We start from the raw sequence: 23,666 nt of genomic DNA, 5'->3' as shown, positions 1-23,666 counted from the left end.
AAGTTTAGAATGACGAATTTCCTTATGGGAAAAGGATATTGGGAATTCATTGCAGGAAATGAAGAAGAACCAGTTCTTCCTTATGTTCCCAATCAACAGCAAATGCAGGCATTTAAAGCATGGCATGAGAGAGCCAGGAAAGTTATGTACTGGCTGTCTATCAGCATTTCAGACTCTATGATTGTGCATATTCAAGATGCAAGTATGCCAAAGGAGGCATGGGATACTTTGTCAAAAATGTATAGCACAAATACGCAAGCCAGGAAAATGCAGCTCAAGCAAGAGTTGCACAATGTGCAAAGAGAAAGTATGAGCATCAATGACTACCACATGAAGGTGAAGAAGATTGCAGATGCACTTGCTTCCATTGGGTCGCCAGTGGAAGATGATGATTTAGTTTCTGTGACCTTGAATGGTCTAGGAAAGGATTATGCACAGTTCCGAACATCGATTTCTGTCCGTGAAAGATTTCCTAATTTTGAGGAGTTGATTGCTCTTCTAATTTCTGAGGAGTAGAGAAATGGTGGTGCATCTTCTTCAGGAGGAACTTCAAAAGAAGCTGTCTTCTACTCAAATGCTGGAAGAGGTAGAGGCAGAGGTAGAGGAGGCCAATCTGGAGGCCGTGATAGAAATCAGATTATGCAGCAAACTCAAGAAAACCAGTCCTATGGAGGAGGACGTGGTAACTCTAAAGGCAGGGGGAGCCAAAGAGGTCGTGGTGGATGGCAAAGAGCCAAAATGCAAACAGCAATGTTGAATGCTACTACTGTGGTAAAATGGGTCATATGGTTAAAGACTGCTATAAAAAGCAGAATGACATCATGAATGGAAAATTGCAACAAGGGAATTATGCATCTTCTAGTAGACAGGGTGATGACAGAAATGAGCATTTGTTTATGGTGCAGCACATGACCAATTCTATGACAAGTGCAGAAGAAAGAAATGATGTGTGGTATGTTGACTTAGGTGCATCAAACCACATGACAGGTCATGCAGAATGGATGGAGGATGCAAGGAAAATGGAAAAACCAGGATTTGTGGAGACTAGTGATGATACTGCACATCCTATTATGCAGATTCGAAAAATTCCTTTGTCTATGCAGGATGGGAAAAAGAAATACCTGTTGGATGTATTTCATGTCCCGAATATCACCAAGAACCTGGTTTTTGTTGGTCAAATGGTTGAGCAGGGCTTGCAGGTCAGATTTAATTCTCATGGATGCTTTGTTGAGGATATGAAAAATAAAGGTCGCTTGATAGCAAAAGGAAAGAAGAAGGGTAGAATGTTTACGTTGGATGCAGACATGCCTGAATTGAGTACAGCAATGTTTGCACATGGGACCGGTTTAGTTGCAGATATTGATATCTGGCATAAACGCATTGGTCATGTTAATGTACATCGACTTAAATCAATGCAAGCCCAAAATATTATTGCAGGATTGCCTAAATTCAAGGTTGCAGAAATGCATAAGGTATGTGAAGCCTGTCAGTTTGGAAAACAGACAAGGAAACCATTTCCTAGACATGTTCAAGAGAGTAAGAAGCCATTGGAATTAATCCACTATGATGTGTGGACTACTAAAGCTGCATCTCTTGGAGGCTGTCATTATTTCGTCACTTTTATTGATGACTATAGCAGAAAAGTTTGGGTGTATTTTATGAAAAAAAAGTGAAGTTTTTGGGCATTTCAAAACTCTTAAAGCTATGGTTGAAAAAGAAACAGGCCTGCAAATAAAATGCCTAAGGTCAGATGGAGGGGGAGAGTACCTCTCAAATGAGAGAGATATCTCGTGCCATGCTCAACGAAAAAGACTTGCCAGATTTTTACTGGGCTGAAGCAGTTGCTACAGTAGTCTACATAATGAACAGGACTTCCACTGCAGCAATACATGGGATGACTCCAGAGGAGAGGTATACTGGTAGGAAACCAGACATTTCTCATTTGAAGATTTTTTATTGCATTGCCTATGTTCATGTGCCAAATGAGTTGAGATCCAAGCTAGATCCAAAAGCTGAGAAGTGCATCTTTATTGGTTACTCTCTACAGAGCAGAAAGGGTATGGATGCTATAACCCTTCTACTCGTAAGTTTACAGTGAGCAGAGATGTTGTTTTTTATGAGATGAGTAGCTGGTATAAACCAGTAAATGTGATTGATGATGTAGATGCACAAAATGGTAATGCTGCAAAGAATTCACAGCAGCAGTCACAAAATATTAGTGGACCTGGCGTGTCCTCTAGCAGTGGTTCACATTCTTCGCCATGGACAGGCAGATTGAGATCAGGAGAATCTCCTCAAAACAATGCAGATAGTGGCATGCAAGTTTCACGAAAAGGAAAAGATAAGGTAGATCAGCCTATGTTTGATGTGAATGCAGGTCACTCTTATGTGGATGGTGAATCCAGTGGCTCAGAACAGAGCATTGATGATGATTGGGTATTCCTTCTTTGTTACACCTGGAGTAAGGAAGACCAGGGATATTTTGAGAGCACCTGGGAGTGAACCTACTTTGCGCAGGTCTACCAGAGCTAGGTATCCTGTGGACAGGCTGAAATATGATGGATTTACAGCCATTCACTATGCCTATATGGTCAAAGTGATACAGGAACCAGAACCCACTTCTTTTGAGCAAGCCATGGGAAAAGAAAAATGGGAGAAAGCCATGGATGAAGAAATGGATGCCTTGGAAGCAAATGCTACATGGGAATTGGTACCTTTGCCCAAAGGTAAGAATGCAATTGGTTATAAGTGGGTTTATAAGGTGAAGCACAATGCAGATGGTTCTGTGAACAGATACAAGGCAACATTAGTAGTCAAGGGGTATGCACAAATATATGGCATTGATTATGAAGAAACATTCAGTCCGGTTGCAAGGATGGCAACCGTAAGAGCAGTCATTGCTATGGCTACATCAAAGGAATGGTCTTTACATCAGATGGATGTAAAGAATGCCTTCTTGCATGGTGATTTGCAAGAAGAGGTATATATGGAGCAGCCACCAGATTATGTGCATGCTGTTCATCCTGAGTTTGTTTGCAGGTTGAAGAAAGCTTTGTATGGCTTGAAACAAGCACCTAGAGCATGGTCTGACAAGATAGGACAGTATCTTGTCACTATTGGCTTTCAGATTTCCAAGGCAGATTTCTCACTTTATGTGAGAAAAACAGAGAAAGATATTATTCTACTTGTCATTTATGTTGATGATTTGATTATGACAGGTGACAGTGATGAAGATATCCTTCATGTGAAAATGCTATTGAAGCAGAAGTTTGAGATAAAGGATTTGGGAGAGCTGCGTTATTTCTTGGGCATTGAGGTGATTAGATCACCAAGTGGGATACGGCTCTTGCAAAGGCAGTATGGATTGGACATGCTATCCAAATATGGGATGACAGACTGTAAGCCTATTTCGGTTCCTTTGGAGCAGAATGTGAAGCTGAGCGCAAATGCAGATGAGCTTTTGGAAGACCCTACTATGTACAGACGCGTAGTAGGAAGTTTGATTTATATGACTATTACCAGGCCAGATTTGAGCTATGCTGTTGGATTGGTAAGTCAGTTTATGCAGGCTCCAAGGAAACTGCATTTGGATGCGGCTAGACGCATACTCAGGTATGTGAAGTCCACATTGCAGTATGGACTATTTTATGAGACTGGGGTTCAGATACAGTTGCATGGATACACTGATGCTGATTGGGCTGGTAGTATTTCTGATAGACGATCTACCAGTGGATATGTGTTCTCTTTTGGGAGTGCTGCAGTCACTTGGAGCAGCAAGAAATAGCCTACAGTTGCCTTGTCAAGCACAGAGGCTGAGTACAAGGGTGCATCAATGGCTGCATGTGAGATAGCTTGGTTGCATAAGCTACTTTATGATATGCATTAGCCTACAGATGGGACAGTTGTCATTTATTGTGACAACATGAGTAGTATACACTTGGCAAATAACCCAGTCTATCATGCTAGAACAAAGCACATTGAGGTGCATTATCACTATGTACGGGAGAGGGTTTTACTAGGTCTTATTGATCTAGTTTATGTCAGCACAGAGGATCAGGTAGCTGACATATTCACGAAGGCATTGGGCGCAGAGAAGCTGCGCAAGTTCAGATACCTGCTTGGTGTTCACGAATTGGAATTGAGCTCGAGGGGGAGTGTTGAGATATCGAGCTCCACTCATGATATGCCAGGGTGACCATTGTGCATTTATGTCACCGACTTGTTAGCTGTAGATGCGGTTGGTACACTGTCCATGAATAATAGCTAGATGACAGCTATCCTTATCTACTCTAGTTCGTGGCTCAGTTAGTATGCCACCTTAGTTAGTTGAGTTTGGTTTGAAACCAATATATAGGGTTCTTCTATTTCTATGTACTAGAGTTCTTTTTGGCTTACACAACTAAGAAGAGGAAAACTGTTTTCAGCCTCCACCTTTGTGTGTATTCCCCCATTGTGCAAGCAAGAAAGCTACAAGTGAGACTCTTTCCTTCTCTCCCACAATCTTAACACAGCCGACGTCGCGCTGGAGGGGAAGGAGGACATGGAATGCAGCACGCTGGTGCCCATGTAGGTGCTGGGGCCATGCGTGATGCCGTGTAAGAGAGGGAGGATTCCCCCTCCCCTCCTATTTAAGCCAGGCCGTGTAGGTGCAAGGGAGGGACGGAAGGGAAGAATTTGAAAGGACTCGCTGTCGCCCTACAATTAGTGGAAGGAGGGAGGGACAAGCCGCCTCGTCGCCACTCTGCCCTGACAAGGGCTGTTGAACTGCCACTGAGCCAGGATGGCATCACCCTGCCGTCAGTCCATGCTGCCCACAGCTACTGGCCGTCACCATCATGGCGTCAATCTCCCTCTTCTGGCCACGTGTGAAGCTTAGAAGCTTCTAAAAAGAAGCTTCTAAGGGGGCTAGATAAGCCCCCTTTCACCCTTCACCTTTCCCCTTTTACCCTTTCACCCCTGGGTTTTTTTTAAATCCTTCTAAGCCCTTTTCACCCCCCCTTGTGTTACCCTTCATCTTTTCCCCTTGGGTTTTAAACCCCTAAGCCTTTTCACCCCCGTGTCCACACACCCCACCCCCCCGTGTCCTAAAAAACCCCTCCAAGTCCCCCTTCCTATACCTTTCACTCCCGTGCCCAGAAATCTCCCAAGGCCTCTTCTTATGCCTTTTGGAACCACACACACACACACACCTTCCCCCCCCGTGTATAAACCCCTATAGGGCATTTTCCTTAGGCTTTGTAAGCTTTTCCCTCCTAAAAGAATTAAGGCCTTAAAGGTCTTATTACCCCCTCCTCCTGGTTAAACCCTTAACGGTTCCTTGCCTTTCCAAAATACCCTTGGGACTTGGTTTCTCCCCTACTCGAAAAAGAGAAGAAGAGTATTGATGTGCAAGGGAGCGACGGTGGAATTCTAAAAAAGAGTGTAAAGCTGCTTCCACGTTCGAAGGACTAGAATTGCGATGCCTCCTAAGAAAGTCCAAGGAGTAGCTGTGGGAGGGTCATCTCCCGGTATCCATGTGGATATCTCACCCCAAACCCAGGTTTTTTTTTCCTTCTTAATTTTATCATTGTAATTCAATCGTGCAGGATGAATTGTTAGGGATAGGATATATTTTGTCCTAGTTGTTCACGACGAAGGAATTTAGTTTAATGGAACATGCAAAATAGATAAAGCATAGGCGTAAATTTTTTTTTCAAATAGCTTTATGCATGGAAAATGCAAATCATGAAAGGACTCTTACGATGCATAAACTCTATGAAATTATCATTGTTAACTGCATAACTTAGCAAGGAAAAGGTTGCTTATTTAGCATGAGTTTGTTCTCAAAGAAAAGGGAAGATTAGTTGGATTTAACCTAACCTCAAATCGATGAAGTATAAGATTGAAAAGTCAATTGACACATAGATAACAAATCATACGGAAGTAATCTCGAAATTACCTTCTAGAGTTAACCAAATTAAAATGCTACGAAATATTCATTGGGAATGAGTTAAAATTCCAAGAAACATCTATACCTTAAATACTTGTCCACATTCCCTGAATGTAGGGTCAGTAAATTGTAACCGAAAAAGGAACTAGGGTTTGTCCCTGAGATTCTTACAAGAATGAAGCTAGGAAACCCTAGGTCTAACAATGTCAGCTTAAAGAACCCGAAACAGATTGATTCGTGATTCCATTATCGCATAGTACGATGCGGCACTTGCACAGCAAGTACGAAGTCATATGGTCTTGTGATTGGATCACAAGAAGGAAGGCCAAATTCTCGCAACGAGGATGGCGGATCCTTATGCAAAGTTATCTTGCAAGAGGATGTGTACTTTGATATCCTCCTTGGGTAAGGAAGATTAATTGGAGATTAAACCAGAAACTGAAGTACCCAATGAACTTTAGAGTTTGACCAAGTTGGGCTAATAAGGTACGCCTTAACCCAGAATATAAGGGATCTTGCCAAGTTGCAAGACACCCTGGATCAAGTGTTGGATGCATTCGAAAGGAAGGATTCCTTCCTTAGCAGTTTGCCAACAACAAAATCAATCAATGGAAATGTTTTACTTGCTAGAGATTTTAGAGCAATGTTTGACTTGTTTGACCAATGAATTACAAAATAAATAAGTATCTATACTTCAAGTTGAAGGCCTGAAGGTGAGAGGCAGCTTCAGTTACCCTCGATTGCCTGCCTGACCCTAACCAAGGGGGTTGTTGACTGCGCCGGGAACCTGGACCAAACCCGCCGCGAGAGGTCTCTCCGTTGAGTGCTACTTGGAGCAGGAGGATGCTTGGGTGCCAGGGGGGCTCTGGCCGTAAATCCCTCACCTTCCGGGTCCTGCACAAGAGGCTAACGTGACTCGGGATTGGATCTCGAGGCCTGCATACTAGTCTACGGGCGAAAACTTGGAATAGTGATCCTTGTGGATTGCTGGATAGCCTTCGGGCGGATTGTGGATAAGCCTACGGGCCGAACCCCTTGTATTTCAAAGATAAATATGATGATATGTTAATAAAGAACTTGTCTGATATTGTTTTTCTATGTCACGTGATAAGATTACGTGAAGGAACCAGTGCTTAACGGATTAATTAAAGAAGCTGGTTGTTACATATCCAACTAATGTGTTAGATAATTACATAACTAAAACAACTTGCGGAAAGTGCGAAGGATGGGCCATGGGTCCGTCCTACGGTTGGGTGGTCCCGGTTGGCCGGGAACTTTTCTCAAAATCACGAAGAACAGTAGGATGATCGTCAAAGGATACGAACAACAAAAGCATTGACCTAGAGTTATGTCTTAACCGGATTTGCATTTTTTTAGGGGAAGAGAATGGGACTATGCCTTATGGCAGAGAGGTTAAGCTTTGCATCCCTCTCGTTTCCCATTCTCCTTGAACCAAGTGCAGCGTGAATCCGCTTCAGACCTGGTGTTTCTGTGTAAAGTAGTTCGCTTGGGTCCGATGCTAGTTGCTATTAGGAAATGACCAATCAGGAAAACCCTAATTCAGGTCGATCCTAAGTGGGAACGGCCGGAATACTTCCACTACGTGGCAGACGCAGAAGGTCCTAGATCACAAATTCCGTAACATTCCATGGGAGTGCCGGGCGGAGCTTTCTAGACTTCCTTTCCGATGAACTGCTAAGACGTGTCCTAGATGATACTAGTGGACACGTTACAGGATATCAAGATAAGAGATGCCATACGTGTGGAGAGATAGGGCACATCCGTAGGAGATGTCCCTATCGTCAATGCTTCCATTGTAATGAGCTAGGACATATCCAAGCAAACTGCCTGGATCGAAGTCCAAAAGACATTGAGCCCCCAAGAAAACGAAGCTACACAGGTGCAGTCTATGGATATATAGGCGAATCAGATGAAGACAAAGATCTAGAGCCCACTAAACCTTATTAGGAGGACTAAAATTCTTAGAAGCTTAATCGACAAGTAACACAATTGAGAATAAATCCTACTCTTGTACCTATGGTTAATTCGAATAATATAAGTGCACTACTTGAAACATTAAGAGTAGCGCAACGGATGGATGGTGGGTCTTAACCCACAAGTCATAAACCCCATTAGTGCTTGTCTTCCCCAGTTTCTCTCGAGATGAGGACATCTCGATTCCTCTAAGGGGGAGAGGATGTACATCTCCTCCCCCTCCCCGTGACCCCCGTGCTTTCCCCCCCATGCAAAACCCCCCCTAGAATTTTTTTTTTTATTACACAAATTTTTTAATCCCTCTCTTTCTCCCCACTGACAGCACGTCAAGGAGAGAGAGAGAGAGAGGGAGTAAAGTGTGTGATGGGGGGGCATGCAGCCCCAGGTGGGTGGTGGCAGACAGCCGTCTTCCCCCCCTCCACCATATAAGGGAGCCTCCTCTGTCCTCCCTCGTGTGGATAGCCCCCCCTCGTGGTCTGCTGCACACCGTAGCCCCCCCTCCATCGACGGAAAGCACAACGCCCCCCCCCCCCCCCCCCCCCCCCCCGGCTAGCATGCTAACCCCCTCTCCCTCGTAAACAGTGCCCCCCTTGTTGCTGAGAAGAAGAAGGAGAGGAAGAAGGGGAAGAAGAGGGAGGGAGAGGAGAAGAAGAAGAGGGAGAGAAAGGAGAAGAAGAGAAGAAGAAGAAGAAGAGGGAGAGAAAGGAGAAGAAGAGAAGAAGAAGAAGAAGAGGGAGAGAGAGAGAAGGAGAAGAAGAGAAGGAGAAGAAGAGAAGGAGAAGAAGAGAAGAAGAAGAGAGAAGAGAGAGAAGAAGGAGAGAAGAGAGAGAAGGAGAAGAGAAGAAGAAGAAGAAGAAGAGAGAAGAGAGAGAAGAGGGAGAGAAGAGAGAGAAGGAGAAGAAGAGAAGAAGAAGAAGAAGAAGAAGAAGAAGAAGAAGAAGAAGAAGAAGAAGAAGAAGGAGAAGAAGAGAGAAGAATAGAGAGAAGAGGGAGAGAAGAGAGAGAAGAAGAAGAAGAGAAGAAGAAGAAGAAGAAGGAGAAGAAGAGAGAAGAGAGAGAAGAGGGAGAGAAGAGAGAGAAGGAGAAGAAGAGAAGAAGAAGGAGAAGGAGAAGGAGAAGAAGAGAGAAGAGAGAGAATAGGGAGAGAAGAGAGAGAAGGAGAAGAGAAGAAGAAGAAGAAGAAGAAGAGAGAAGAGAGAGAAGAGGGAGAGAAGAAGAAGAAGAAGAAGAAGAAGAAGAAGAAGAAGGAGAAGAAGAGAGAAGAGAGAAGAGAGAGAAGAGGGAGAGAAGAGAGAGAAGGAGAAGAAGAGAAGAAGAAGAAGGAGAAGAAGAGAGAAGAGAGAGAAGAGGGAGAAGAGGGAGAGAAGAGAGAGAAAGAGAAGAAGAGAAACAGAGAAGAAGAAGAATAAGAGAGAGAGATAGAAGGAGATGAAGAGAAGAAGCTTGAAATTATGATAGAATACTAGTCATTGATTATAACAATTATTATTATTATTTCTTGGAAATGTTATTGTAAGAAGGTAAAAGTAGGATTTACACGATATGCTCTTTGCATTGAAAGGAAAACTATGACTATGATGAATGACCTTTATATGGTACATGTATGAGAATAAAAAAGATGGGATCTTGCACGCATAAAATGATAGATTTTGCATGGTTATTTGCACACATAAAATAATAGGTTTCACTCACAAGGAATGATGAATGGAAGTTAGGTTTTGTTACATGAAATAGTAGCTTTCATCTTAGAGGTTTAGTCGCATGATCATTAACAAAGGGTAATAGGTTCCATGTTGAAATTTGCATGCATTGTCATGTATAGAGTTGCATGATGAAACTATATTTAAGCCACATCGCATATATTGAAAAGCAAGAAAAGATAGGGTCGAGTTGGAGGTTGCATTGTAATGCATCCTATTACATAAAGGTTCGCTAAAGGCTTAATTTTTGCCATCAAACTTGGATCTTGTTCGCAATATCATAGAAAAACATAGGAATGATATAGGTAAAATTCGTTATGTAGATTTATGTCAGGAAGTTAAACAAATATGGCTTTTAGATTTCATACATAGAATAGGGGTCATGATTCCCTTAGGACCCTACATGATATGAAAAGGGGGAAATGCATATCTCAAGGAATGTGTTAATGCTTTAAGTGCTCCATGTGGAAGAGTGTTGAGTCTAGCAAGAAAATTCTGCATAGTACCACACTAAGAGAGATGGAAGGCACGCATGCATCCAGACTATATCCTGAAGGCCTAGGTGAAAAGTCTTGCGTTGCCAAGTGTGTTAACTTTACTTGGTTAGAGAGAGATGAGTAAAGAACTGGAAGAATAAAAGGCTCTTGGATGGGTTGCAAATAAGGCTTGTCCGTTGCCTTGGTTGACCAGTCAATGCTTTGAGTTAGGACTAAGTTACCACAAGGAAACACCCAAGGGGAAGAGAGCTTCAAAAGAAGTTAAGAGGTCAAGTATAATTTCCTGCAAATTTTTTTATCGATCTTACTGTAGACTATCGCAAAAGGATACGTTCCTAGCTTAATAGAAGCTGGTGACCTAACTCTAAATGGATTGTTGACCCAAGTTATGCTTGGTTGTTTGAAAAGGGTATCTCCAAGTGAATATTGACTGGTTGTGTTGGTAAGAGGAGATAATCTTACTAAGGATAGGCAGATCATAAGCAAGGTGATTGCTTGATGTGGTTTTGGATGCTAATCCAAGTTGTTGTGATTGATAATTTCATGGCGGGAACTGTAAGGATAAATTTCCATGGGAACAAAAGGGTTGTTTTCCCTAGTAAATGTTATTGGGCTGGTTGCTTCAGCTGTGGATGTTTTCCTAAAGGATAATTAAGGAAGGATGGCGCTAGCTACCCCCGCGAACTGCCAAACCCTAACCAAGGGGTTATGAATTCGCGCCGAAAATGTGGACCGAACCCGCAGCGAGAGGTCTCTCCATGGAAATTACTTGGCATAGGAGGACGTTTGAGTGCCAGGGGGGCTCTAGTTGTAAATCCCAATGCCTCCTGACCCTACACAAGTGTTTTACGTGACTCGAGATGGGATCTCGAGGCCTTGATATACTAGTTACAAGGCAGAATCTTGGTAGGATAAACCTTCGGGTTTTTATTGCCGGGAGACGAAATGATTTTTTTCTGTGGAGGCAAAAAGGGACACTTAATTCTCCTATATGGGTGAGAGACAAACATTAATCTAAAGATAATTTAAGAAAGTGTTTGATCTTGTTATCTTGTCTTCGTGTCTGTGCCCTAAATTACGTAAAGGAACCTGTGATTAACGGGTTAATTAAGGAAGCTGCTTTTATGTGTTAAACATAATGTGGTAGGTAATTAGATAACTAAAACAACCCCTGAGGGAAGCATGGTGGATGTGACCAATGGGCCTATCCTACGGAAGGGTGGTTTTGGTTAGCCGAGAGCTTTACTCAAAGGAAATGTTAACAAGAAATGTTAGGAAAAGTCGGACGATGACCTTAGACAATGTTGGTTAGAACCCTGATTCATACCGTTTTAGGGAACCGGAACGGGACTATGCCCTATGGGTACAGAGGTTGAGTGATGCATCCCTCTCGTTTTCCATTCTCTTTGCGGTATGAGTCTGCTTTGGTTAAGTTGTATCGACGCAAAGTGGAGCGGCTGTCGACCGATGCTAGAAGGCTATTAGGTGAACCTGATTGCTAGGAACCCGGACTTCAGGTCGATCCTAGTGGGAACAGGCAGACACTTTCGTTCGGGGCAGACTCGGGAAGACCTAGATCACAAACCCTATGAAATTCCTTGCGAGTGCTAGGTGGAGCTATCTAGACCCTCTTCCCGATGGGCTGCTAAGACGTGTCCCACCATTTAAGGAGCGGGCACATTACAGAAAGTGTCTAAGAACTTTCTAAGGGATGGTTTTCCCTTGCAAGTCCTATCAATACCTGTGAGCACCACACTTTGAACATGTCTCCATAGTCCTATACTCTCCTTGAAACAACACGCAATCATTGACACATGCATGGATAAACATGTCATACATCATTACAAAACTCAGGCATGGTATTTTCAAGTGGTAATATATGATACTTTAGCAACCTGAAAAAAATCATAAAATACCTTGAAAAAGCACAAGTATTTTTTATAATGGTGCAAAAAAAAAAACAACAGAGCATATGGAGAATATTCTTTAACAACTCAGTTACACTCGCATCACTCTATCCAAATTTTACATGCATACTTAGGAGTGCAAGCAACGTCTTCAGGTGAGATAGTCGACACCCATTATATAATGGTATGGATGCTTCCTCTCTTAGAAAATAAAATGCCTTGGTATCCATGGGCATCAATGTATCAATCATTGCCTCCATCTCAGGCTCTAAGATTGGAGGAAGGTCCAAAAGGCTGCCTATCTTCTCTAATATTGATGGTATAGACTGAGTTATGCCTTCTAAGTGGTGGATTGGCTCAAGCACTCCATGTCAAGATTGTGGGAGAGAAGGAAGGAGTCTCACTTGTAGCTTTCTTGCTTGCACAATGGGAGAATACACACACAGGTGGAGGCTGAAAACAGTTTTCCTCTTCTTAGTTGTGTAAGCCAAAAGAACTCTAGTACAAGGAAATAGAAGAGCCCTATATATGGGTCTCAAACCAAACTCAACTAACTAAGGTGGCACACTAACTGAGCCACGAACTAGAGTAGATAAGGATAGCTATCATCTAGCTATTATTCATGGGCGGTGTACCAACCGCATCTGCAACTGACAAGTCGGTGACATAAATACACAACGGTCACCCTGGCATATCACGAGTGGAGCTCGATATCTCAACACTCCCCCTCGAGCTCAATCCCAATTCCTGCACACCAAGCAGGTCTCTGAACTTGCGCAGCTTCTCTGCGCCCGATGCCTTCGTAAATATGTCAGTTACCTGATCCTCTGTGCTAACATAAACTAGATCAATAAGACTTAGTAAAACCCTCTCCCGCACATAGTGATAATGCACCTCAATGTGCTTTGTTCTAGCATGATAGACTGGGTTATTTGCCAAGTGTATACTACTCATGTTGTCACAATAAATGACAACTGGCCCATCTGTAGGCTGATGCATATCATAAAGTAGCTTATGCAACCAAGCTACCTCACATGCAGCCATTGCTGCACCCCTGTACTCAGCCTCTGTGCTGGACAAGGCAACTGTAGGCTATTTCTTGCTGCTCCAAGTGACTGCAGCACTCCCAAAAGAGAACACATATCCACTGGTAGATCGTCTATCAGAAATGCTACCAGCCCAATCAGCATCAGTGTATCCATGCAACTGTATCTGAACCCCAGTCTCATAAAATAGTCCATACTGCAATGTGGACTTCACATACCTGAGTATGCGTCTAGCCACATCCAAATGCGGTTTCCTTGGAGCCTGCATAAACTGACTTACCAATCCAACAGCATAGCTCAAATCTGGCCTGGTAATAGTCATATAAATCAAGCTTCCTACTATGTGTCTGTACATAGTAGGGTCTTCCAAAAGCTCACCTGCATCTGCGCTCAGCTTCACATTCTGCTCCAAAGGAACTGAAATAGGCTTACAGCCTGTCATCCCATATTTGGACAGCATGTCCAATCCATACTGCCTCTGCAAGAGCTGTATCCCACTTGGTAATCTAATCACCTCAATGCCCAAGAAATAACGTAGCTCTCCCAAATCCTTCATCTCAAACTTCTGCTTCAATAGCATTTTCACATGAAGGATATCTTCATCACTATCACCTGTCATAATCAAATCATCAACATAAATGACAAGTAGCATAATACCTTTCTCTATTTTTCTCACATAAAGTGAGAAATCTGCCTTGGAAATCTAAAAGCCAATAGTGACAAGATACTGTCCTATCTTGTCAGACCATGCTCTAGGTGCTTGCTTCAAGCCATACAAGGCTTTCTTCAACCTGCAAACAAACTCAGGATGAACAGCATGCACATAACCTGGTGGCTACTCCATATAGACCTCTTCTTGCAAATCACCATGCAAGAAGGCATTCTTTACATCCATCTGATGTAAAGACCATCCCTTTGATGCAGCCATACTGAATGTTTCTTCATAGTCAATGCTATATGTTTGTGCATACCCTTTGACTACTAATCTTACCTTGTATCTGTTCACAGAACCATCTGCATTGTGCTTCACCTTATAAACCCACTTACAGCCAATTGCATTCTTACCTTTAGGCAAACGTACCAATTCCCATGTAGCATTTGCTTCCAAGGCATCCATTTCTTCATCCATGGCTTTCTCCCATTTTTCTTTTCCCATGGCTTGCTCAAAAGAAGTTGGTTCTGGTTCCTGTATCACTTTGACCATATATGCATAGTGAATGGCTGTAAATCCATCATATTTTAGCCTATCCACAGGATACCTAGCTCTCGTAGACCTACGCAAAATAGGTTCACTCCCAGGTGCTCTCAAAACATCCCTGGTCTTCCTTACTCCAGGTGTAACAATAGAAGGAATACCCAACTCATCATCAATGCTCTGTTCTGAACCACTGGATTCACCATCCACATAAGAGTGACCTGCATTCACATCAAACATGGGCTAATAAACCTTCTCTTTTCCTTTTCGTGATACTTGCATACCACTATCTGCATTGCTTTGAGAAGATTCTCCTGATCTCAATCTGCCTGTCCATGGCGAAGAATGTGAACCACTGCTAGAGGAGGCTCCAGGTCCACTAATATTTTGTGACTGCTGCTATGAATTCTGTGCAGCATTACCATTTTCTGCATCTACATCATCAATCACATTTATTGGTTTATACCAGCTACTCATCTCATCAAAAACAACATCTCTGCTCACTAAAAACTTACGAGTAGAAGGGTTATAACATCTATATCCTTTTTGCTGCAGACAGTAACCAATAAAGATGCACTTCTCAGCTTTTGGATCCAACTTGGATCTCAACTCATCTGGCACATGTACATAGGCAATGCAACCAAAAATTTTCAAATGAGAAATATCTGGTTTCCTACCAGTATACCTCTCCTCTGGAGTCATCCCATGTATTGCTGCATTGGGAGTCTTGTTCATTATATAGACTGCTGTAGCAACTGCTTCAGCCCAGTAAAAATCTGGCAAGTCTTTTTCGTTGAGCATGGCACGAGATACCTCTCCAATATGCCTGTTTTTCCTTTCTGCAATTCCATTTTGTTGTGGGGTATGACTACATGAATATTGCTGCTTTATACCATGCTCCTGCAGGAACCTTGCAAACTCATTTGAGAGGTACTCTCCCCCTCCATCTGACCTTAGGCATTTTATTTGCAGGCCTGTTTCTTTTTCAACCAAAGCTTTAAGAGTTTTGAAATGCTCAAAAACTTCACTTTTCTTTTTCATAAAATACACCCAAACTTTTCTGCTATAGTCATCAATAAAAGTGACAAAAGAATGACAGCCTCCAAGAGATGCAGCTAGTCCACACATCAGAGTGGATTAATTCGAATGGCTTCTCACTCTCTTGAACATGTGTAGGAAATGGTTTCCTTGCCTGTTTTCCAAATTGACAGGCTTCACATACCTTATGCATTTCTGCAACCTTGAATTTAGGCAATCTTGCAACAATATTTTGGGCTTGCATTGATTTAAGTCGATGTACATTAACATGACCAATGCGTTTATGCCAGATATCAATATCTGCAACTACACCGGTCCCATGTGCAAACATTGCTGCACTCAATTCAGGCATGTCTGCATCCAACGTAAACATTATGCCCTTCTTCTTTCCTTTTGCTATCAAGCGACCTTTATTTTTCATATCCTCAACAAAGCATCCATGAGGATTAAATCTGACCTGCAAGCCCTGCTCAACCATTTGACCAACAGAAACCAGATTCTTGGTGATATTCGGGACATGAAATACATCGGACAGGTATTTCTTTTTCCCATCCTACATAGACAAAGGAATTTCTCCAATCTGCACAATAGGATGTGCAGTATCATCACCAGTCTCCACAAATCCTGGTTTTTCCATTTTCCTTACATCCTCCATCCATTCTGCATGACCTATCATGTGGTTTGATGCACCTGAGTCAACATACCACACATCGTTGCTTTCTTCTACACTTGTCACAGAATTGGTCATGTGCTGCACCATAAACAAATGCTCATTTCTGTCATCACCCTGTCTACTAGAAGATGCATAATTCCCTTGTTGCAATTTTTCATTCATGATGTCATTCTGCTTTTTATAGCAGTCTTTAGCCATATGACCCATTTTACCACAGTAGTAGCATTCAACATTGCTATTTGCATTTTGGCCTCTTTGCCATCCACACCACGACCTCTTTGGTTCCCCTGCCTCTAGAGTTACCATGTCCTCCTCCATAGGACTGGTTTTCTTGAGTTTGCTGCATATTCTGATTTCTACCATGGCCTCCAGATCGGCCTCCTCTACCTCTGCCTCTACCTCTTCCAGCATTTGAGTAGAAGATAGCTTCTTTTGAAGTTCCTCCTGAAGAAGATGCACCACCATTTCTCTGCTCCTCAGAAATTAGAAGAGCAATCAACTCCTCAAAATCAGGAAATCTTTCACGGACGGAAATGGATGTTCGGAACTGTGCATAATCTTTTCCTAGACCATTCAAGGTCACAGAAACTAAATCATCATCTTCCACTGGCGACCCAATGGAAGCAAGTGCATCTGCAATCTTCTTCACCTTCATGTGGTAGTCATTGATGCTCATATTTTCTCTTTGCACATTATGCAACTCTTGCTTGAGCTGCATTTTCCTGGCTTGCGTATTTGTGCTATACATTTTTGACAAAGTATCCCAGCATCCTGAATATGCACAATCATAGAGTCTGAAATACTGATAGACAGCCAGTACATAACTTTCCTGGCTCTCTCATGCCATGCTTTGAATGCCTCCATTTGCTGTTGATTGGGAACATCAGGAAGAACTGCTTCTTCTTCATTTCCTGCAACAAATTCCCAATATCCTTTTCCCATAATGAAATTCGTCATTCTAAACTTCCATGCTTGGAAGTTGTTCTTGTTAAGCTTTTTAGTTACAATCTGTGAAAGAGAATCAGACGCCATTACAGAATACTACAAAAAATTCTGTCACTGTAGAGAACACAGCTTCAGCCTCACAAGGGCATATCTGCAAAACTGACGAAAGTGGTATTTAACCACACAGTCACTTCCTAGTGACGATTTTGCATCAACAAGCAACAAGGATGATCCTGTAACTCCCAATGTCTCTGCGCACAAGCATACGATGCAATTTCTACAGTAACTTTTCATCGACCTGTAGAACAGTGGTCGCACAGCATAAAACTAGGCCTTTTCTTGAGTGCGTGTAGAAAACTTCCGCCTCCAAAACAGGCCCCGAAATGGCCTCAAATCAAAAAAACAAAGCAACCTAGAGCTAAAGCCCTGTCCCACAGCATATACTGCCCTCTTGCTACACCGCGAAGAGCGTCTCAATCTGAGACAGTGCACTCTTGCGCTTTCCGACTGTGCTACCTGCAGAGATCTGCTCCCAAAACAGAAAATGAAAGCAACACTGCTCCTCTTACCAGAACATCGCGAGCTTGGCTTACTTTCTTGAGCTCCTTACTACGAACAAGGCTCTGATACCATGTCAAGATTGTGGGAGAGAAGGAAGGAGTCTCACTTGTAGCTTTCTTGCTTGCACAATGGGGGAATACACACACAGGTGGAGGCTGAAAATAATTTTCCTCTTCTTAGTTGTGTAAGCCAAAAGAACTCTAGTACAAGGAAATAGAAGAGCCCTATATATGGGTCTCAAACCAAACTCAACTAACTAAGGTGGCATACTAACTGAGCCACGAACTAGAGTAGATAAGGATAGCTATCATGTAGCTATTATTCATGGGCGGTGTACCAACCGCATCTGCAACTGACAAGTTGGTGACATAAATGCACAACGGTCACCCTGGCATATCACAAGTGGAGCTCAATATCTCAACACTCCATCCATTGCATGCCCACAAACTCTTCTAACTTGCCAAAATAGGTGCATTTCTACTTGGGATGAGACATCATCTCCTTGTATAAATTTTACAGTCACGTCTGATGTTTTTGTATATGATATTCAATTAGTTTGCGAATGTAAGGCATGATTGATACACACTTTTCTTATCGTTCTCTCAAAGTCTGAGATTGCCTAATCAATTATCTCTAATTGGAACTCACCAAAGCGTTGTACACGTTCTATAGATGAGCAATGCTTTCATTTGATTTCCAGCTTACATTAAAAGCAAGGACACAGGACACACTGATTAAGATACACCTCAGCATCTTGGACATCACAACCATCATCGTTTTCTATTTTCTCTACATTACATTACAATAGGTTTTTGTTCTTGTTCTTTTTTTCCAAGTGATTCTCATTCTCTTACAACGCATAACGAACTAGTTTAGTATACATTATTAAGATTCCATATAAACCTTCTTATATTTTAACATAAATTTTTAGGAGCTATTGAGCTTGCACAAGTAGAAGTCAAAGAGTCATCTTTTATTTAAGTTTTTTCAATAGCTAAGAGACATTACATCATGATAAGGATCGAGGTTTGCTAAAAACCTCTAGGTTTTTGTATTTGGAAGAAAGGTCTCAAGATAAACTTGTTTACAATAATTTTGGCAACGAGAGCAACCTAAAATGTTAACTCTATCAGTTTGAATCATTTTAGTTACTTCATAACAAATATAACGATTTAGACAAATTTTCTATCCTTCTATAAGAAGAATAGGATTAACGTTAGATTCCTTCAAAAGAATAAGATCATCTCTCAAACTTAAGTAGAACATTGCATTGGTTTAAAGAGAGTGAGAAATGAGGGGGAGTGATATGCATCAACCACTTTATTAATAAGGTATAGTCTCAACTTAGCTCCCCTAAAATAACATTGATTTAGATCTAGAATGACACACTAGGATAGTTGACATTCGATATTTCCTAACTTGACCTAATCTAGCATTTCAAATTTTTAATGGAATCCAACATTCTTTCACCAACTAGGTTCTCAAGTGTGGGATAACATTCCAAGTTTACTTTGAATTTCGACCCAATTCCCAATTACACATGCAAGAGTACACAACCACTACATAAGTAAGGTAAATGTTTTTTGTAGGAAGAGCACAAGTGACACAATAGGTAAAACAGAGCTCCTCAAAGACCCATCAACATTGGTGGAATGTACCTATCACAACTCCTGTAGCATTGGGCATCACCTCTTCCTCCCTCTTCAAGCTAACCTAGCATGCTCCAAGTCTCTTAGTCTCTTTAACTCAACATCCATATCTCTTTTGCCGTACCATACCATCATCCCTATCACTTCACTCATCATACATTCTAAAGCCTTTCACCAGCTACAGGACCACACATTTAACAAAAGTGCCTTGGAACTAGTACTCATCTAGGAGGGAGCATAATATTACCTTGTATGAGGAAGAATAAAAAAGAGGCCTACAAAATTTTCAAAAAAAGAGTAATTTTTGTAGCACTTATTGCCATTATGTTTATGAGAGTTAGCTCTCTCTCTCTCTCTCTCTCTCTCTCTCTCTCTCTCTCTCTCTCTCTCTCTCTCTCTCTCTCTCTCTCTCTCTCTCTCTCTCTCGTGCAAATTGTATCAACTAGTAGCTAGTGTCCCACATTTGGTTTAGTCTTTTACCAAGGTTAAGGTTTGATTGCATATAAAAAAGATCCATGATCTATTAGAAAGACCATGATTTTTTTTGAGAGAGGGAAAGAGTAAGAATGAGTATGTGGGAAGCCTTATTTTGATTTCTCTTAATCACCCTATCTTGCATATGCTCATGCTTCTTCCTTGCAAGCTTCCTTGCATGCAAAGGCCATATAGGGTTGAGAATGGAGGAAGTGCACTCATGGATCATGGAGCTTTGCAAGAGTATCCTTCATGTTTAAAGAAAGGCCACCCAAGCTCACTACAAGCCAATCTTGGTGTTCATAATGCACTCAAGAGGCTAGGTGAGAGATAACCATCATGCTTTGTGGTTGAACCTCTTAAATAATCTTGAATAAATAAGAGGGTATTCAAATTCCCATCAGTGAGCTCATGTAGTGCAACATTCCAATGCCTAAAATATGCATCATGGTTTTTCTCACCACAATTCATTCAAAATACACCATCATCTAATTTTTTGGAACATTACGTAGTTGCATCTTCCTATCATAGATTTTGAGCCATTTAGAGATATCCCACCCACATCAAATTGATTTGATTTACTTATGACTAACTCAAGTGCCTCTACTGATGACTTCTTGTTGTTGCATACATCATTTCTAAATGTTTGAAACATCTACATCATGTCTCTCTTCCAAAACCCACATGCATCTAATTGGATCCCCATACCCTTGCAAAACATATCTACATCCGATTGGAATTCCATGGTTGAACCCTAGCTCAATCAATTTCATGTAAGGTTCAAAAAGTTGTTGAGAGACTTTTCATATATTTCCAAGAAGACATCAAGTCTCAGATCACAAGAGTTTAGCTTAAGAAGAAATAGATTTCATTGTTTGAAGAGTAGAGAATAGGGTTTTAAGAAGACATAGATTTCATTGTTTGAAGAATAGAGTATAGTTTTAATTCACTATAGTAGACAATATACATTAAAAGTATATATGTAGCATGTTTATAATCCAAAGAAAAGTATGCATCTACTATAAGTAAGCATAAATTCTAGCTTTGAAGGATTATGTACATCAACATCTAAGCTATGAACAACCCTATTTGAATATCCTAAGCTTTACGGGCAATCATGTATGCATCTCTTATTCAAGGATAATCTTGTTCTTGTTTGAGAATATCCTTGCTTTTATTTAGCTGATGTTCTCTTCTTTTATCGTACACTAGATCAAGAACAATTCTCTTAATTATCCCAATACATTCTCTTTTTATTTCAAGACAATAATGTACTACTTCCAGTTCAATCCTGCACTACTCTTGATTTAGGACAACATTGTATATTTCTTTTAAAACAGTTCAAGTTCACTCTTATTTGTGGTAGTTTAGCTCTATTTTATGACACTTCATCCTTTTATATTCAACATAAAATAGCCATGACATGGAGATTCAAAACAGCCTAGTTATATGCATCAAATCCACCCTACACTATTTCTCTTTACTTGAAACAATAATGTACATCTATAATGATAGAGTAGTTGAGGTATGCTCTTAAATATAATGGTTTAGACCACATTAAAGACAAACTAGAATTTCTTTTCATCACAAAGGTTAGCCTTTATCTACTTCAAAAAAAAATTCTTCTTCCTAAGCTTGATATCCTCCTCTTATATCGAGGTTTTCTTCTTGCATTCAAAGAAATCATCCCTTGTCTTTCACTATTCACTATCCATCTTTGTTGCTATCAAGATCTACCCAACTTTTCCCTTCAAAATAGCCTCAAAATAGTGCTTGTTTAGCTCAAAAAAAGTGGTCCATCTTGCTCCTCTATGCACATCATTAGGGGAAATTTCATGTCAAAAAATGGCATTCTAAGGGAGTTTGACCAAAATGTTCCCTCAAAAAATGGAGGCATAGTAAAATGGCCTCCTTTTTTTGCCCATAGAATCCCTAAAAATTTTTAGCTGTTATTCCTCAAGTCCCCAAATGTCATGCTTTTCCCATTTTAAAATATCTCCCTTCCTATCCTTGATTCACCAAGGTTTAAACATAGACTTTGAGCATCAAATGTATTCATGCATCTAAGAGGTTATATGAATATAAAGCATATTCAAGTCTTACATGATAGTCAAGTTCAATATGCATCAAGCAAGGTCCACTCCATTTGATCCATATGTATCTTCCAAATATTCTTTCTCTAATACTTTCATGTCCTATCTTCAAAACCATACAATAGCATTTCCGATATATTGCCAATAACACAGAGTGCAAGAACATGGGACAACTGATTGAGATATGCCTCTCAATCTCCCATATGGCCATGCTTATCACTATTCATTTTTCCTACACCACAAGTAAGATTGAAATTTTCATTGCTCTACTACTCTCTTATTAATCTATCTCTTACTTTCTCCCTCTCTTTGTTTATTTTTCTCTCTTACCTACTCTCTCTCTCTCTCTCTCTCTCTCTCTCTCTCTCTCTCTCTCTCTCTCTCTCTCTCTCTCTCTCTCTCTCTCTCTCTCTCTCTCTCTCTCTCTCTCTCTCTCTCTCTCTCTCTCTCTCTCTCTCTCTCTCTCTCTCTCTCTCTCTCTCTCTCTCTCTCTTGCATACTCTCCCTCTTCCTCTCACTCTCACTTACTTTCTTTGTCTACTGACTCTTGCTTTCTCTCTCTTTCTTACCTATTTCTCCCTCTTTCTCTATCTTCCTTATTCTTTTCCTCTTTCTCTCTCTTACCAACTGTGACTGTGTGTGTGTGTGTGTGTGTGTGTGTGTGTGTGTGTGTGTGTGTGTGTGTGTGTGTGTGTGTGTGTGTGTGTGTGTGTGTGTGTGTGTGTGTGTGTGTGTGTGTGTGTGTGTGTGTGTGTGTGTGTGTGTGTGTGTGTGTGTGTGTGTGTGTGTGTGTGTGTGTGTGTGTGTGTGTGTGTGTGTGTGTGTGTGTGTGTGCGTGCGTGCGCGCGCTCTCTACTTCCCTGTCTCTATTTGAGAAGCCCAAGGATAGCACTGAATCTACCAAAAGAGCCGACCTCATGCTGGCATCTACAATGCCCGTTCGTCAAACACCTGCAAGAAACACCCTTCCTCTCAACAAAAAACAATGCTCACACACACAAGAATCTAGCACACAAGAAATGTGGCCATCATCTTCATCCTCACTCTCTCCTTATTCTATGGAAGAGATAAAGCAAGAAAGCACAGGAAAGAAAAGAGAGCAAGAGTAGTGCCAATGCAAGAGAGAAGAGAAGATACGTGTAAGAAGCTAGATAAAGGAGAGGAAGAGAAGTTGTAACTCCCCAAACCACCTTTTCCCACAAATTGCACGGCTCTTCATTTCCACCTTTTCATTTCATTGAGACTTTTGTTTTACATGGTTACTTGCACCTTATAATAAGATTCATTTTCTTTATTTTCAATGAAGGAACTTCTCAATCTTCCAAATTGGGAAAAGAAACACACATATACTTTAAGGTCATGACTTTATAATATCTAGTCATACCTTTTATAATGCTTGTCTTGAGATTTTACGATGAAGTTACAAGGTTGTCAAACTACATAGGATTTACCGATGAAGATCATACTTGTGTGCCTAAATTTGCACAAATTTGGGGGTTATTGTTGAGATGACAAGCTCAACACATGCGGACATTAATGATGAACCGCCTGGTTAGATGGGTCCGCACATCTACACTTAGCACGTCGGTGGTCATTATGACTCTCACATGGCCACTAACTCATTACTTAGTATATTCAGATTGTTACACCTATTTACAACTGGCATAGTTATAGCACCAGTCGACTAGTGTAGTCAGTTATGCATTGTTTGACTTAGTAGGCCACTTTCCTTTATGTTGTATCTTATCTATACTTTGTGTACATTGTAAAGTGTGTGGAAGAAGAAGAAGAAACCAGCAAGAAAACGTTTTGGCCTCCATCTCTCTTCTTGTCTCTTGAGTGAGCTTCTCCTTGTACATTCTATGTGTGTTCGGCGCAGCATCTTGAGCAAGTCCCCCCACCATGCGATTCTTAGAGTTGCACCACTGATTGAGGCTAGTTTTGAAGGATAAAGAAAAGGAGAG

The sequence above is a fragment of the Lygodium microphyllum genome, chromosome 26 (genome assembly GCF_053477565.2).
Source record: "Lygodium microphyllum isolate KBCC chromosome 26, Lygodium_microphyllum_v1.1.10, whole genome shotgun sequence".
In the NCBI taxonomy this organism is placed as follows: domain Eukaryota; kingdom Viridiplantae; phylum Streptophyta; class Polypodiopsida; order Schizaeales; family Lygodiaceae; genus Lygodium; species Lygodium microphyllum.
This window is presented reverse-complemented; position numbering follows the sequence as displayed.